This window comes from Stenella coeruleoalba (assembly GCF_951394435.1).
Source record: "Stenella coeruleoalba genome assembly, chromosome: 4".
Classification (NCBI taxonomy): Eukaryota; Metazoa; Chordata; class Mammalia; order Artiodactyla; family Delphinidae; genus Stenella; species Stenella coeruleoalba.
In genome coordinates this window covers 147463290-147480111 of record NC_137149.1, presented here as the reverse complement: position 1 = coordinate 147480111, position 16822 = coordinate 147463290, and the positions used below count along the sequence as shown (strand labels likewise).

The 16822-nt window shown below is 39.1% G+C and overlaps 1 long non-coding RNA gene across 1 annotated transcript in view; it reads right to left on the bottom strand.

Moving 5' to 3' along the window:
* Positions 1 to 16822, bottom strand: part of LOC307185452 — a 157249-nt gene that overhangs the window by 62345 nt on the left and 78082 nt on the right. Inside the window, exon 2 of the long non-coding RNA XR_013828087.1 lies at positions 13319 to 13372. This is a non-coding gene — a long non-coding RNA (uncharacterized lncRNA). The remainder of the gene's footprint in view (positions 1 to 13318; positions 13373 to 16822) is intronic.

Below are 16822 nucleotides of genomic sequence, written 5' to 3'. Positions count from 1 at the left end.
TGTTTGATGTGGGATTGCCAAGGACCCTCAGTCTGTAAAACAATGACACACAGCATCTGCAAAGTGCAACAAAGTGAGCACAATAAATTGGGGTATGTCTATAACTGCTTCCATAATGAGTTTCCAGTTTTTATCTCATTTCTTCCTCACAACAACCTTTTAAAAGTAGGTATTAACCTTCTCGTGTTTCAGACGAGAAAACAAGTTTAGAGAAGTTAATTGATCTCGCTCAGGGTGAAATCAGTAGACAACAGAAAGGACGTTTGATTTCAAGTCTATCTACCTCTGAAGGAGGTAATCTTACTGCATTACTTTATCCTGACCCGCCCCCCCCAGGTTAAAAATAAACCAGTAAGGTGAACTTTTAATACACAGTCTTTTGTTAGAAAGCGTTGGTAATAAGGATCTGAATTCTCGTTCCCAGGAAAGGGTGACAAGTCTTCAAGCCGGGCCCCTGCTGTGTGCGTGTGGTGGACCGGGTTGTGGATCGTACCTGTGAGCTCGTATCTGGTATGAGGGTCAAAGCTTTCCTGCCAGGCTGAGCTAGACTCAAGGCTGCCAAACGGTATGGCAAGAGGCAGCCATTCATGGGAGTCGTCAGGTCGGATAACAGCTGGTAAGAAGCAGGGGGTTACGTCACGAAGATGAAGGGAAGCCCTTCCTTCCATGTACTAACACTCACATGTTCTCCTGCCTCTTGTAAGCACCCTGGTGATTGTATCAGGCCCACCTGGATAATTCAGGACCCTCCTCTCACCTCCAGAGCTTCAGTGTCTCACACCTACAAAGTCCTTCCGCCGTATACGGATACATCCTCAGATTCCAGGGATTAAGATGTAGACATGGGATGGAGGATAATTTAGCCTACCATGGGCACGGGCAAGCATGCTTCTAATTCAAGCAACAGAACACATGGAGAACACCACAGCCCAACATGCAAACCAGTTAGGAAGCAGCAAACCATATGCCCATCCTTCAGTGTTTCATCCCCCCCACAGCTTGTCCGGACTTCCTTCCCTAAGTCATGCACATGGGTGTTGAAGGATGACTGTGTGCATAAAAGCAGGTGTGGCAAACAGCAAAGGAAATCTTGATTGAGCGCCTACTGTGTGCCATGGACTGTTTGGGCACCAGGGATACAGCAGTGAAGTGCTCATTCAAGAGAGGCTGACTCAGGGGGATGATTAATTTCTTGGTACAAAACAACTTTAGTTTATTATCCTATTACATTTTCCAACAGCCCTTTTTGTCTTTCTCCTAATAACCTATTTCTCTTGATCTTTCTCCTCTGGTTTAGTGCTCCTTGGTTGGTAGGTTTTTTTTACTTATACATATGAAAGAGAGGCATTAAGTAGCATCTTAGCGATCCTCTGGGTCTCATCAAGAAACCAAAATAGAAAAGCTATTTTAAGCACATCAAGTTTTAAACCTTCTTCCAGAAAAAGTAATTCCCTTGGCAAGGGGGATAAATTAGGAGATGGGATTAACAGATACACACTACTATATATAAGAGATAACCAACAAGGACCTACTGTATAGCACAGGGAACTCTACTGAATATCTTGTAATAAGGTATAATGGAAAAGAATCTGAAAAAGAATATTGTAACACACACACACATATATACACATACATATATAACTGAGTCACTCTGGTGTATAAACAACACGACATTTGTAAATCAACTATACTTCGATTAAAAAGTCACTGAAGGGCTTCCCTGGTGGCGCAGTGGTTGAGAGTCCGCCTGCCGATGCAGGGGACACAGGTTCGTGCCCCGGTCCGGGAAGATCCCACATGCCGCAGAGCAGCTAGGCCCGTGAGCCATGGCTGCTGAGCCTACGAGTCCGGAGCCTGTGCTCCGCAATGGGAGAGGCCACAACAGTGAGAGGCCCGTGCACCGCAAAAAAAAAAACAAAAAAAAAAGTCACTGAAAAAATTGACTTTACCATAAATTACAAAAAAAGAAAAGAAAAAGTAATCTCCCTTTTCAAGGCATGGAGAAAACCCTGCACTGAGCCAATACGGATGATCTAGAAAGTAGCAGGTGGACGGAGCCACAGCTGCAAGCAGCACGCATGTGCTCTTTGTGGACTCAGTAAGCGTGTCAGTCAGGGTTTAACTAGAGAATCAGGACCACGACGACTAATAGGGAATAAGGGATTCATCACTGGGATTAAACTTAACGACAGTGGGAGAAGGTGGGGAAAGAAAACTCCAGAAGAAGGTAGGCGTGGGGAATCAGAGAAGCGTCAGTCCCCAGGAACACAGAGAGAGCTGGACTGTGCAAAGCTGTGTGTCTGCATCTGGCCGCGAGTCTGAAGCCGCCGTAGCTCGGCTGAGCCAGAGAGAGAGAAAAATCTGGCTGCTCAACTGGAGAAATCAAGGGAAAACTCGAACCCATGAAGAGCAGCTGGAACTCACAAAGACGAACTGAAACCCACCAGAACCAGCAGGACTGTGCCTCTGCCCCATGGCAACTCCAGAGATGCGCAGAGATACCTGCACCCTTCACCACAAGGCTGTGCTGAAGCTGAAGGAGGACGCCCCGCCCCCAGGTACATCCGCAGACCATGGGCTGCAGCAGAGCCTGGAGGCTGCACTGAACCTTCCCAGTGTCATCACCGCGGCTCTCTTAACCTCGCATAAGTGGCACCCGTTTCTCCTGTGGCCAAACCTAGCCCAGAATCACAAGGAAAGGAGATTCCAGCACAACTTTCCCGTATGTGTGCAATTCATTCAGTCTCATTACCCATGTCTACTGTACATCAATTCTTACTTTGTCGCCTTTCCTATCCTAACATTCCCCAAATGCTCCAAAGCAGTGCTTCTCAAACTTGAGTGTGTATAAGTCACCTGGGAATCTTCCTAAAAATCATAGTCCAGCCCAGTAAGTGGCGGATGGGGCCTGAGAGTCTGCATGACGGACATACCATGTCTTTACACAATGAGATTTAACCCTCGGAAACCAACATGCTGCGGTAGCAGTTTTCAAACTGTGCTCCAGGGGACTTCCCTAGTGGTCCAACAGTTAAGACTCCTCACTTCCGCTTCAGGGGGCGTCGGTTCAATCCCTGGTCCGGGAAATAAGATCCCGAATTCAGCGCTGCCCCCCCCAAAAAATAAATAAATAAAAATAAAACAAAATCTTTAAAAAAACAATGAAAATTAAAATTTCATGCGCAGAAAAATATACATGAATTCCCTGATTGAGCAACAAAGACTAAAAATCAGTTGAATTTGAATGACCATACACCTAATTGAAAATCTATTTTAGCATTGTTTTTGAAGAATGGAAATTAAATACTCCACTCTGCATTATCTGCACCACACTATGAAAACAATCTTGGAATAACACATTGAGAGCATAGGCTTGTTGATCACTTTATTAGTGACCTTTGCCTATTGGGTAATACCAGATTTTCCTCAAATATGTTTAATAGATTAACTGGCTTCCCATCATGACTTTGGGCTAATAACTAAACTTAGAGATTTTACTTCTGTATCTATATTCAATTCAATTCAACAAATATTCACTGGTGCTAAGTATATAACAGATGAAATGCCTTAGGATACAGCAGGGTTAAGTCACAGTTTCTGTTTCTGAAGAGATTTGCTTTCTATTAGGAAGAATAAAATGACTGGCCTTAAAAACCTGAGAGGGAGAGGGGGATGTAAAAAGGACAAGTGTGCAGGAGTGCAAAGAGAAAAGGGATGACCATTTGGGATGGTCTACTTGGGATGACCAGGAAGACCTCAGGAAGGAATTGGTATTGGAAGGGACTCTTCAAAGGATGGATAGGATCTCTCCTAGTCACAAATGGGCAGGGAAAGAGTTTCTGGTGAAAGACACAGGGCAAGGAAAGGAAATTAGAGAAATAGAGGTATATGGAGAACAAGATGTATGAGACAGGATTCCAACAGGGCAGCAGAGTCACCGTGAGTGTTACAGAATCTGGATTTGCGGTAGGAGCTGGGTCTCACACAGCTGTGAGAGGAGCCTGGAAATGAGGCTCCGAAGGAGGTTTTGCACCTGTCAATCTGAGAACCAGGCACATTAGCAGCAAACTGGCCTGGGAGGGGTGTTCCTGGGAGGAGGACACCTGGGAGGGGGCTCCTGGGAGGGGAAGTCCTGGGAGGGGAAGTCCTCGGAGGGGGGTCTTGGGAGGGGGACCCCTGGGAGCGGAACACCTGGGAGAGAACACGGCAGAGGCATGATTTCCATGGTGTGGAATTTATTCTTAATTAGTTCCCAAGGGGATCATCGCCAGTGACGTGAGAGTGATGCTGGAGGTCTATTTTTTGCAGGTTCAGGTTGAGAAGCCTGAGACAGATCTCAAACTATCCAGTCCAGCCTGGGAAAATATCTCTGGGCAGGACATCCTAATCCGTTCAGCCTTGAAACGTCCTTATTTAAGAGAGCTCCACGGCAAGGCTGTCCTGCTGGTGTATTTGAAAGGGGTTCGGGTGCTGAGACATTAATCCTCCAAGGCTACAGGGCTGTGCGCTGGCAGTCAGGGAGCTCCTAGACCAGTTGCCTCAGGCCGCGAGCATCTCTATCCAGGGCCCCTAGGAGGTGACCTAGCAGAGTGATGACTGGCCCGGCAGCCCTCCCAGTGCAAGCAGCGAGCGTGATGTGTTACAGCTTGCCCTTGCTGTGTCCCCACGGAGCAGTGAACCGGTGAGCGGTGTGCCAGCACCTGTGTGTCTCTTTCAGCCGCCAGCTATAGCGTCATGTCTGCCCATCACGGACGAGGAGCTACAGAACCGCTGGAGTTCATGTCCTAGATGCCCACGGAGCACAGCAGGCAGCCTAAGTGTCCTAGCAGGAGTGGGAAGGGGACAGGGAGGAAGATAAGTTCTTGGCGGGAAAATAACCTAGGCAGTGGCTCTCAACCTTTGCTTTCGCAGATGTGTAATTATTCTGTGCGTCTGTGACTAATTTGCTGCTTTTCTGATTCAAACCAGCTCCAGGTGATGGCCTTTAAAACACACCCACATTCTGAAAATTAGAACCTCATCATTAGTTTGAAATTCTGATACAAAGTAGTTCAAGTAGATTCAAAAATCCATTAACAGTAAAAATAATTTCAATGTTTCATCTCTGAGGGAAAGAAAAGAGGAAGGGCTGCTTGAAATACAATTTCAACTGTCACAAATACTTTACTGGAATGGTTGAAAAAAACAGTTTTAATATTTTAAATCATATACCTATGTGATCAGAATTTTTCTTTGATGGTGACCATCAAGGCAGTGAAGATATCATCCCCCAAAAGTATTCATCAGGGATTAAATACAACCATCGAAAGCATAGAACCTAATACTAAATATTATGTTCATGAAAGCAGGTACAAGTTTCTCCTTTAAAAGATTGTATTTGGAAATTTTAAGCACATTCGATACTGAGTATCTATAAAGAATATATGTATATCATATAAAATAAGTCTAGTTGATCTTTTCACTAAACATGGTATAATTGCCTTCAGATCCCGTCCTGTTTACTGCAGTTCATTGCACATTGTAATTTTAAACTTTTCTATGTACTCCGTAATGTTAAAAATAAAATGGTTATAAGGGACTATTTTTGAGAGTGAAGGTTAGGACATCTGGGGGGTCAGAGAGACACAAAGGAATCCTGCAGCTCCAATTCTCCGTAGCCCAACATTACATCCCAAGGGCTGGCAACACCAGGAAGAATATTGACCATTGGGACCCCTTGATGAGGGCTCCTGTGCAACTACACGTCTGACCCAAGTTCATCAAGTGCAAATGGTGTTGAGGAGTAGCTAATAAGTCGTCCTCTCAGTATCAGTCTTCCTCTGAAGACTAATTATCTTTTTTTCTTTAATTTTTTAAATTGAAGTATGGTTGATTTACAGTGTTGTTTAGTTTATGGTGTACAACAAAGTGATTCAGTTATACATATACATATACATGCATATTCTTTTTCAGATTCTTCTCACTTACAGCTATTACAAGATACTGAGTAAAGTTCCCTGTGCTATAGAGTAGGTCCTTGTTGTTTATCTATTTTATATACAGTAGTGTGTATCTGCTAATCCCAAACTCCTAATTTATCCCTCCCATCCCCTTTCCCCTTTGGTAACCATAAGATTGTTTTCTATGCCTGTGAGTCTGTTTCTGTTTTGTAAATAAGTTCATTTGTATCATTTTTTTAGATTCCACATATGTGATATCATATGATATTTATCTTTCTCTGTCTGCCTTACTTCACTCACTATGATAATCTCTAGGTCCATCCATGTTGCTGCAAATGGCATTATTTTATTCACTTTTATGGCTAATATTCCATTGTATATATATATCTCTCTCTCACATCTGCTTTATCCATTCCTTTGTTGATGGACACTTAGGTTGTTTCTATATCTTGGCTACTGTAAATAGTGACGCTATGAACATTGGGGTGCATGTATCTTTTCGAATTATCATTTTCTCCAGATATATGCTCAGGAGTGGAATTGCAGGATCATATGGTAACTCTATTTTTAGTCTTTAAGGAACCTCCGTACTGTTCTCCATAGTGGCTGCACCAACATACATTCCCACCAACAGCGTAGGAGGGTTCCCTTTTCTCCAGCATTTGTTATTAGTAGACTTTTTGATGAAGACTAATTATCTTAACGGAGTCCTTTAAAAGTTGTAGATTGGAAACTGCATTTTAAGAAGCCTATCTGGCTGCAGCTATACATGGTGCAGTAGAAAGGGGGAAAACTAAGGAAGGAAGGGGACGTGTGCTCTTGCAACAGTCAGAACGAGAGTGATGATGCAGCATCAGAGTAGAGCAGGTGTGGAAAAGAGAAATGAGGTTCTCGAGGCACCCTGCAGACAACATCTTCACAACTTGGATGTAAGGGAAGAAGAAAAGTTGGAAGAAGTCAAATATGACTGAAAGCTGGATCTTCAAGAGGACGGTAAAAAAAAAATTAAGGAAGAAAAAGGAAGTGTTGGTTTCAGGAGGAGAATGATGTATTGGGATCCAGACAGGCTGAATTCAGATCCAGAGAGAAAACAATATAGACTGTCCATCCAGAATATCAAATAGTATTCAGAATACGAGCAGAAACATGCTCAAATACGCAGCATCATTTTCAAACAGAAGGAAGAACAAATTGAATTGATAGTAAGTAATAGTAACTCAGACAATAATAATTCAGGTAAAGGTTTTGGAGATTCAGGAAGTGTTTTCCATGTTTCGTGTTCTTCCTCTGGACAGGCTTGTAAATGGTTTTCACTCCCCAGCTGTACCCCAAGCCTGAGGATTGCCTCATATAGGCAACATGTAAAGGCACTGGGAAATTTGTTGGCCTGTGATATGCTTTTAAAAAATATTTTTCATGTCTAAAATCTTTTCAATTTGTAGTATTTTCTTAAAATGATTTTTCCTTTTTTACTACTCAGCCATAAAAAAAAACAAAATAATGCCACTTTCAGCAACATGGATGCAGCTAGAGATTATCATACTAAGTGAAGTAAGTCAGAAAGAGAAAGACAAATAGCATATAATATCATTTATATGTGGAATCTAAAATATGACACAAATGAACCTATCTATGAAACAGAAACAGACTCATAGAGAATAGACTGGTGCTTGCCGAGGTTGGGGGATGTGGGAGGGATGGATTGGGAGTTTAGGATTAGTGGAGGCAAAATGGTATATACAGAATGGACAAACGACAAGGTCCTACTGTATAGCACGGGGAACTATATTCAATATCCTGGGATAAACCATAATAGAACAGATGTAGAGAACAAACCTACGACACCAAGGGGGGAAGTGGGGAGAGTGGGATGAATTGAGAGATTGGGATTGACATATATACACTAATAAGTATAAAATAGATAACTAACAAGAACCCGCCATACAAAAAATAAATTAAATTAAATTTTTAAAAAACATAATAGAAAAGAATATGAAAAAGAATGTGTATATATATATATATATATATATACACACACACACACACATATATAACTTAGTCACTTTGCTACACAGCAGTAATTAACACAACACTGTAAATCAACTATAGTTCAACTTAAAAAGGGACCTTTCCTTTTCAATCTAGCAAGACTCAGAAATGCTATTTGCTCCTAACAAATCACACAGCACTAAGATGGGGGGAAGAGGGATGTGCCTCTATCAGACGTCACCTCCACGAACTGAGAAGTAATCAGACCGTATGTTAGCTTCTTTATTACAGACAAACGTGAAAATAAGTCACCATCCTTCTGAATATTAGTCATTGGGAAAATGTAAATTAAAATCTTAAGACGGTATGTTAAAGCTCTTGGTTGCATTGCAGATATAATGGCTAAGGATGAACAAAAGTCCAGCCAAACTGAAGTTCATTCCTTCTTGCCGGCGAGATCATGGCCCCGAGGGAAACGTCCTTCAACGCATATCCTTGACCAGAGCAAATGAGTCCAGGAGACATAATATCATTATCCCTGTCAAAGCCTTTCTCTCTAGGGGCTTATACTGTCCCAGAGAAAAATGCATGTAAATCTCCCATGAATTGCAGGCACATTACGTATTCTATGAAACACGAAAGAAGCAAGCAATGCTTCATTGTTGAGTTGAAATTGTAGACGAATGATTACAATCTTCTCTTTCAGGTATTGTACTGTTCAAAGGGACAACTGGGCTTTCTTTGGAAAAAAATATGGAACAAGACAAAAAATTACCCTCTGTGACAGTCTAATAGTTTTGCCAATTTTAAGTAACTACAGAAATAGGTCATAGATCTGTTTTGTTTGTTCCATGAGTCGTCACCAGAAAAATTAAATCAATAACATATAAAAATGTCTGCAGTTTGACATTTAGGAGAAGACGATGGTGGTGTTTTTTTGTTGTTTTATTTTTTATTTACTTACAATTTACATGTAATAAATTGCACAGCTTTTAAGTTTGCTGAGTTTTGAGAAACGTATGCATCCATAGAACTGAAATGTATACACCTATAACTGTGTTCCAAAGGGGCCCACATTTAGTTGAGTGCCCTGCTACTACTACTGTCTTGAAGTTCTTAATAATTTCATCTTTGATCTTGTGTTTTATAAATAGAGCCTGTTTGGAAAATAGAACAAGACGCGCATCTATGGTTCCTTATTGCCCCCTTGGCATCTGGCCTTTGCAAAGCCCCAGGAGGACAAAATTCCAGGGGACAAAGGAGGAGTGGGAGTTCAGCTCAGTGAAACTCAAGGCAGGTGAAGCACCTTACCTCTTGGAACGAACAAACGCAGGCACCAAAGCCTCAGAAGCCACAATTCCCATGCCAATCAGAACTTGCTTCCAACACAGGAAGGAAGTAACAGTGTTATAGGAAACACCAATGACCAAGGAAGGAAATGTCATATCCTTTCCTATTTTTGTGACTCCCCTGCATTGGCCAACCACTTATGCTGAAAATGGTGCTCTAAAAGGAAAGGGAAGATAGGGCAGAGTGTAGCTTACTCATCATTAAGCCTAAGATACAGAGTGTTGATGGAATGTTTGTGTGTCAAGAAATGAAATTAAATCAGTTAAATTAGTTTTGTGCATTTCCACTGTTTGGATAAGAACAAAAGACAGATGCATGTATGAGCTACAAAACACAGTGTCATTTCAGTTATATAAGATAAATGTTCTTCTATTTGCATTTAGAACCTGCACTGAACAATGTAAAGATGAACAATAAATTTGAATATTGAATACTAAATTTAAATTTAGCCATTTTAATTGTTAATTTTTCCTTACTTTGAGCAACATTAAATAGCAAGTAAAATGCCATGATAATTCAAATAGCAAATAAAGATGTCATGATAATTCAAAAGACTTCAGACAACATTAAATAGCAAATTAAAATGCCATGATAATTCAAAAGTGGCAGAAAGAAAGAGCTTTACATCTTAATACCTTTAAGGGCACTTTTCCCTGCTCGTTGAACAATGGCTCCACACTTTCCTTTTGCACTGGGCTATTCAAATTATGTGGCCGGCCCTGCTGCCCCATATACAGAATCTCATAATATTGTTTCTTGTGTGTCTTTTTAACCTCAACATAAAGCTTTTATGAGATACATACATGTTGTATGTATAGAGATTGTTCATTCCCTCCTGCTGTTAAAGAGTATTCTACTGGATAACCATACCATTCCCCATGTTGATGGACATATGTATTATTTCAAATTTAGAGCTAATAAGAATAAGGCTGCTATGAACACGCTCGTATAAGTCTTTCTGTGGATATGTTTCATTTCTCATAGATACCTAGGCGGAGAGCTGCTAGATCATTAAATATATATATTCATAAATATATATGAATTTGACAGATATACAGAAAGCATTTTACAAAACGGTAAAAAGTTCTTTATCCTCGTATCCCTACCATCCTGATTTTTAAAACATCTACATTTCCCCTTGTTTGCTTCAGATGGCTTCTTTTAAAGAGGAAAACATTTGATACGGCTAATTCTCTACCCCCAGCTAGTTTCCCAACATCACAAGAAGTAACATGAAACCAAAGTTGGATCATGCCATTTCAAACATATTTTATGCACGTACATATCCAAACACTATAAACTATGTATACCTTTTTTAAGCATGATAGAATTTATATAGAAATGGTATCACACCCAACATATTCTGTTGCTTCCTTTTTTTCACCTTACATTATTGAGATGTAGTCATTTTGATAACTTTCTTTACTTCTTTATTTCATCTTTTCCTTTAACTAAACCTTTCATTGTTTGTGGTTACCATGACGTTTACATACTGCAGTCTCTCTCTCTCTCTCTCTCTCTCTCTCTCTCTCTCTCTCTATATATATATATATATGATTGTTTTAAGTTGCTGATCTCTTAATTTCAAATATCCTGCATTTGTACTCTCCTCTTCTCACGATTGCTGGTTCTGATATCATGTTTGTGCACGGATGACTTCCTACCTTTACAGTATGTTTGCCTTTGCCAGTGAGCTTTCACTGTAAGACTAAACCAGAGCTTACTTATTCATGTGTCTATGGACTGACAATTTGGCCGATGCCACATTTATCATTTTCACTATTACAAACAACACTGAAACAGACATTCTTACACCTTTCACCTCGTCCACCTACAAGGGTCTACTTAAGGTCAATACATAGTATATGTGCATCTTTGACTTGATTGACAATTGTGAATTATTCTCCAAAATATTTGTGCTAATTTACATTCCCATAGCGATGTCAGATTCTCATCCTCACCAAAAGGTAGTATAGTCAGACCTTCAATTTTTGCTGACTTAGGGGTGCATTGTCCAGATTACTGAGATGTTGAGTATCTTTGCATATGGTTATTGGCCAAATATATTTCCTCTTTTGTGAGTTGTCTATTCATATTCTATACCTGTTTTTTCTATTTTAGGTGTTTTTCCAATTGATTTGTATCTGTTCTTTATTCTGGACACAAACTTTTTGTTCGTTATGATGTTGACAATATAATCTCCCAGTAAAAGATCTGGCTCTTAATTTTGTTTATGGTTTTTGGAGTCATACAGAAATGTTTCATTTTAGTGTAGTCAAAGATTTCCAATTTTTATTGATGACTTGTACTTCATTTGTCCCAAGAAGTCTTTTCCTATCCTGATGTCATATAGATATTCTCCTAAATTTTCTTTCAAACGTTTTAAGGGTTAGATTTTCATAATCTACCAGAACATATTTAGTACTTTTACAGAGAGTGAGAGACTGATATCTAATTGTACTTTTTCCCACCTAGGTGGCAATTTTTACCCTGTTTAACAGTCTTTTACCCCCACTGGTCTGTAGTGGCACCTCTCTCATACTCCAAATGTGTGTGTGTGTGTGTGTGTGTGTGTCTGCGTGTGTGCATTTGTGGGATCTATTTGCATCTCCTGAAATCAAATTCATGCGTATTTAATTACCATCATTTTATAAAAAGTCTTGGAGTCTGGTGGAACAAATTAACCTTTTCTAATAAGTTCTTTCCTATTTAGAATAGTTTCTTATTTAATAACTCCAAAGGGGGGTGGATTTTGTGATTATGCAATATTTTCTTTGGACTCTATTAAATGTATTGTTGTTCTAGGCCTACACATGGTCACCAGTTTTTCATAATTCAATCTCGAAATTCCTGTTAGTAATATGCTTCTGTCATAGAAAACATTGTGGCAAATAAAAATATGCTCGCAGATCTCTATGAAGTTTACTAAGCATTTTACAAAACATTATCTTGTGATTTACAGTAAGGCTACAAAATAGATTTTCTCCCATCTTACAATGTGCAAGCTTCAGAGCACATAAGTAAATTGCCCAAGTTCCCACGAACTTGCTGCTAATAAGCAACAAATCCAGGTGTCTAATTCTAATGTGTGACCTTTCCAATGAATCCTATTATCCTTTGGTAATAACTGTTATGGTCTCTATTATTACTTTTTTATAAGTTCACTTTTCATAAGTAGATCATCTGCCTCTCAATTATATTATAAGATTATAAAGGCAAGAAGACAGTGCCTTAGATACAGAGGTACCTAATAAATATTTATGGATTAATTACCCAAAATATACAGACCTAACATTTAAGTTATTGATTTTTTAAAAATAAACTCTATAAATGAAGAGAAATGAGACCATCCTGAGTCTGTGTTATGTGGCATCATAGTGGAAGAAATACAGTGTAGATCTTGAAATAGAAAAATAGATGGAAAGGTCGTGGTGGACATTCCAAGTGAGCTCTACTCTCACTGTCCTTGATGTACATGAGTAAACATCTTGTCCTGGGGATAAGTTGAGGCCAGCTGGCTAGAGCTAGCTGTATAGAATAATGCCAAACTTTGGATTTTATCCTGTAGATAACTATAGTATAAAATTATTAGTAAAAAAAGAAATGAGGGAATTCCCTGGCAGTCCAGTGGTTAGGACTTGTAGCGTTCACTGCCGGGGCCCGGTTCAAATCCCCTGGTTGGGCTACTAAGATCCCACAAGCCGTGCGGCACGGCCAAAAAATAAAAATAAAAATAATTAAATAAATAGATAGACAAATGAGTCAAGAAGGAACAAAAAGTTATGGGCAAGTTTATTTCTAATATGTTGTCATGTCCACATACTATTTGTACTATTAGTTATGTAACATTTATCTTTACAACAGATTCACTTTCAAAACCTGGCAATAACATATGTGAAATCACAAGCTAGCTGTGCTTGTCCTAGCTTTTCCAACATATTCAAATAAATATATAACTCTAAAGATAAAGACGGTTACCATGTTGTGCATCCCTGGGAACTAAACACTCTTATAGTGAAAAGTTTTGCCTTGGCACTTACCGGTAATGTGACCTGTGCCGATTACCTCACGTCCATGTGTTTCAGTATCCTTCACTGTGAAACAGAGATAATATCAATTGTTCAAAGTTGCTGCGATGTTTGCATGATTGCAAAACTACAGGGCAGGTGCTGGGCACGGGGTAAGCACCAGCCAATGTTACATCCTCCCTCCACACTCAACTGTTAAGCATCAGGGCAAATATGTCCGCACACGTGTTCTCTGTCTTATGCCTATAATATCTGTTCAGCGCTCAGTCTATTATTTTGAAGAGTTGCTATATCTTTGGATATTTTAAAAAGAAAATAGTTTTAAAAGCGGGTTTACAAAGGAAGAAGTGTTAACATTACATAATATTGTTTTCAATGCATTGTACTTAGGTACATGTGTAATATGCTTTATTTCAGCAGTGCTTTTTACTTATGGAAATGGCATTCAGAAGCAACTTTGGCATCCAAATGTGTTTCCTTAATTTACTCGGCAGAGGAACAAAGCCTAAGCCATTTTTACGGTGCTGTATGCTACTCTGATTCTCAGCTTCAGGGATCATTTCATAGGCAGAGCACGATCCTTCATGTTGAATGCACAATTTGGGGGAAGATTACAGAAGGAAACTCTCAGAAAGGAGCTAGAAGAAAGTGATTTAAAGCCCCATGGTTTGTGGCAAATGTATAATTTTTAGCACACCTGTACAAATTCAAGAAAAGAAACCCTTTCATAACCTTGATTTAACGAATTGTATATTACTGAGAAAGCAATACAAATATTCCCTATTGATTATTCAGAAATTATGCAAATGAAATTTATTACTAAAATAAATTGTTAGTTAGCCCTATAAGCCAAGAATGATACTGATTGGAGGAACCAAAGGTAAGGAAAGATTAAACCAGACTTTTCCTTGGGAAGCATTCTCATACTTTGGACATTACAAAGTATAAAATAGTTTTGTTCTGTTCTGTTTTGAAATGTTGTCTTGACCCAGTTGTGAGGCCCTAGTTAGAGGCCGGCCAGTTCCCCTTCTTGAGGAGTGGATTCAGTCCATACCCCAACCTCTTTCTTTACCTTATGGGGCTTTCACACTCAGGGCCATTATGCACCCACCCTAATCACCTGGGCCAGGTACCGGACACCTAGGGACGGCCCCAATGCCAGCAGCACACTGGAAATTATTCCAATTAGCCAATCCATATGGAGCCCGTGGAACCCAGCCTAGCTCACCTTGCTTGCCATCCATGGCTCCAGCTTGCTCTTACCCTATCCCCGTGCATCTGCCATGTGACTCTGAGTGGCAGCTTCGCTCGTTTGGAGTCTATGAACCAAGAGTCCTGCAGTTCATTTAGCCCAGCCTTTGTGTTACATCCTGCCGCCCCAGAAAACTTAAATCCAACCTAATATCTCACATTATAAACGTGAGGTAACAATAAACAATGTAAATAATGTTGTGCTCTTCTCTGATTTGTTAGTGACTAATTTCTCTCTAAATATAATTCGTTATTTTTACAATTGCAATTCCCAAAGAGTACCTTGAAGCCCTCCACTGGAATACATCCAGGAGGTGAATTTTGGACACAGATACAGCAACTAATATTTTCTCAAATAACCAAAATATTTTGCATGATCTTAAAATCTGGGTCCATGGGGTAAAACAAGTGTGGGAAAGGTGAGAATTGTGAAAATACAATCAATAAGAATCCCTCATACCTATCACTGATATTGACCTTGCTAAGTACAGAAAAGGCTGGTGGAAGTTTTAAAGGATGGTTAAATTTTAAGTTCATCAAGGATCACTCAGAGCATTGCATTACTTTGCCCAAACCCTCTACTTACCAAAAAACAATGTATTTGTTTATATGTCTAATCATATTTGTAAACTAAGAAAGCCTATACTAGTGGAAAGAACCACAGCTATAGCATCAGGCCTATCTGGGTCCCAATCTTGACTAGCCACTAACTACCTTATGACATTGGGTAGATCCTTCAAGGTACTTTTCAAATATTACATGTACATGTATTTGTAATTGTCACATGAGTGTATGAATGTGATGATATCATTCACACATGTTTAAAACACTCATTTTTTTCAGTCTTTTCCTTTTTGACACACTCCTCTATTCCGTCATCCCTGGGCTTCAGCCCACGCCACCTGCCCGCCTCCAGCAACACACTTCCAGGGGTTGGCATCAAAATTTATCATCTACATTTTTCAAAGTTTAGACAAGACACACAAACATATACACACACACACACGTAGCATATATATCATACATATCACTCCTGCGTAAAATAAAATCATAACCATCTCATTACACACACACACACACACACACACACACGTTTCTTGCTTTTTTCACACAACAGCTCACAAAAATTCCACTACCTCTATTAGTACAGTTATAATTATTTTTAATTGTGTATCTATACTATAATTTATTCAACCATTCTTCTACTGATAAACGTGTACTTGGCTCTGTTTACTTGTGCATTCATTTATTCCATTATTCATTTGCTTATTCATTTATTTTTGCCATAGCAAATAATGCAGCAGTAGATATCTTTGAAAATATATGCTTATGTACTGAGACTCATAATTCTATGAGACGCTTCCCAAGTGAAGGACTACTGAGTTAAAATGCACATGTATTTTTTATTTTTAATAGATATTTCCTGATTGCTTCTTCCAAAAGTTGTCAAATTGATATTTTCACAAGTATGTTTGAAAATTTATGTTCTCTGTATCCCAGCAGCAATCGCTGTTAGCAGTCCTTTTAAGTTTAGTCAATATGATACATGAGAAGTGGTATCCGGTTATCACTTTAAAATTGCCTTTCTTCTGATTATTAGTTAATTTGGCCATCTTTCAGTTTTTGTTGGGCATTTGGATTTGTTCTTAATGACCTAGTCATATTATGTGTCTATTTCTTACATTAATAGATGAACCATTATATTGGTTATCTATTTGTTTTGCTAATTATAATCTTTTAATCAAATATGTCTATCTTTATTTGCATAGCTGCTAAGTTTCTAGACTTTCTTAGGAAGATCTTCAACAAACCTAGACAGTGCATGTATCCTAGATTTTATTGTAGGCGTTTTATTATCTTATTTCTCAAAGTTAACTTTTTAATTTATTATACGTGATGGACCCCAATCTCATCAGCACCTTTATTAGAGAATTAACCTTCTGCCCCAAAACACTAGCTTTGTCAGTCACTAAATTTATTCTGAAATATTTCACAGTTTTGCTACTATTGTCATTTTTTTCATTTATATACTATACTGAGGCTTATTTCTAGAGTAGAGAACAATATGATTTTTAAATTTAGCTAATATTGCTCACTAAAGGCCTGGAACCTAATCACAGGACTATTGAACACTTCCCTTCCCCTCACAACTTATGAACAAATTACTTAAAGTTTATTTACAGCAGTTCCTTTTACCCAGGAAATCATGTTTCAGTAAGAAGAAAAAAATTACAAGACATACTAGAAGGCAAAAAAAAATACAGT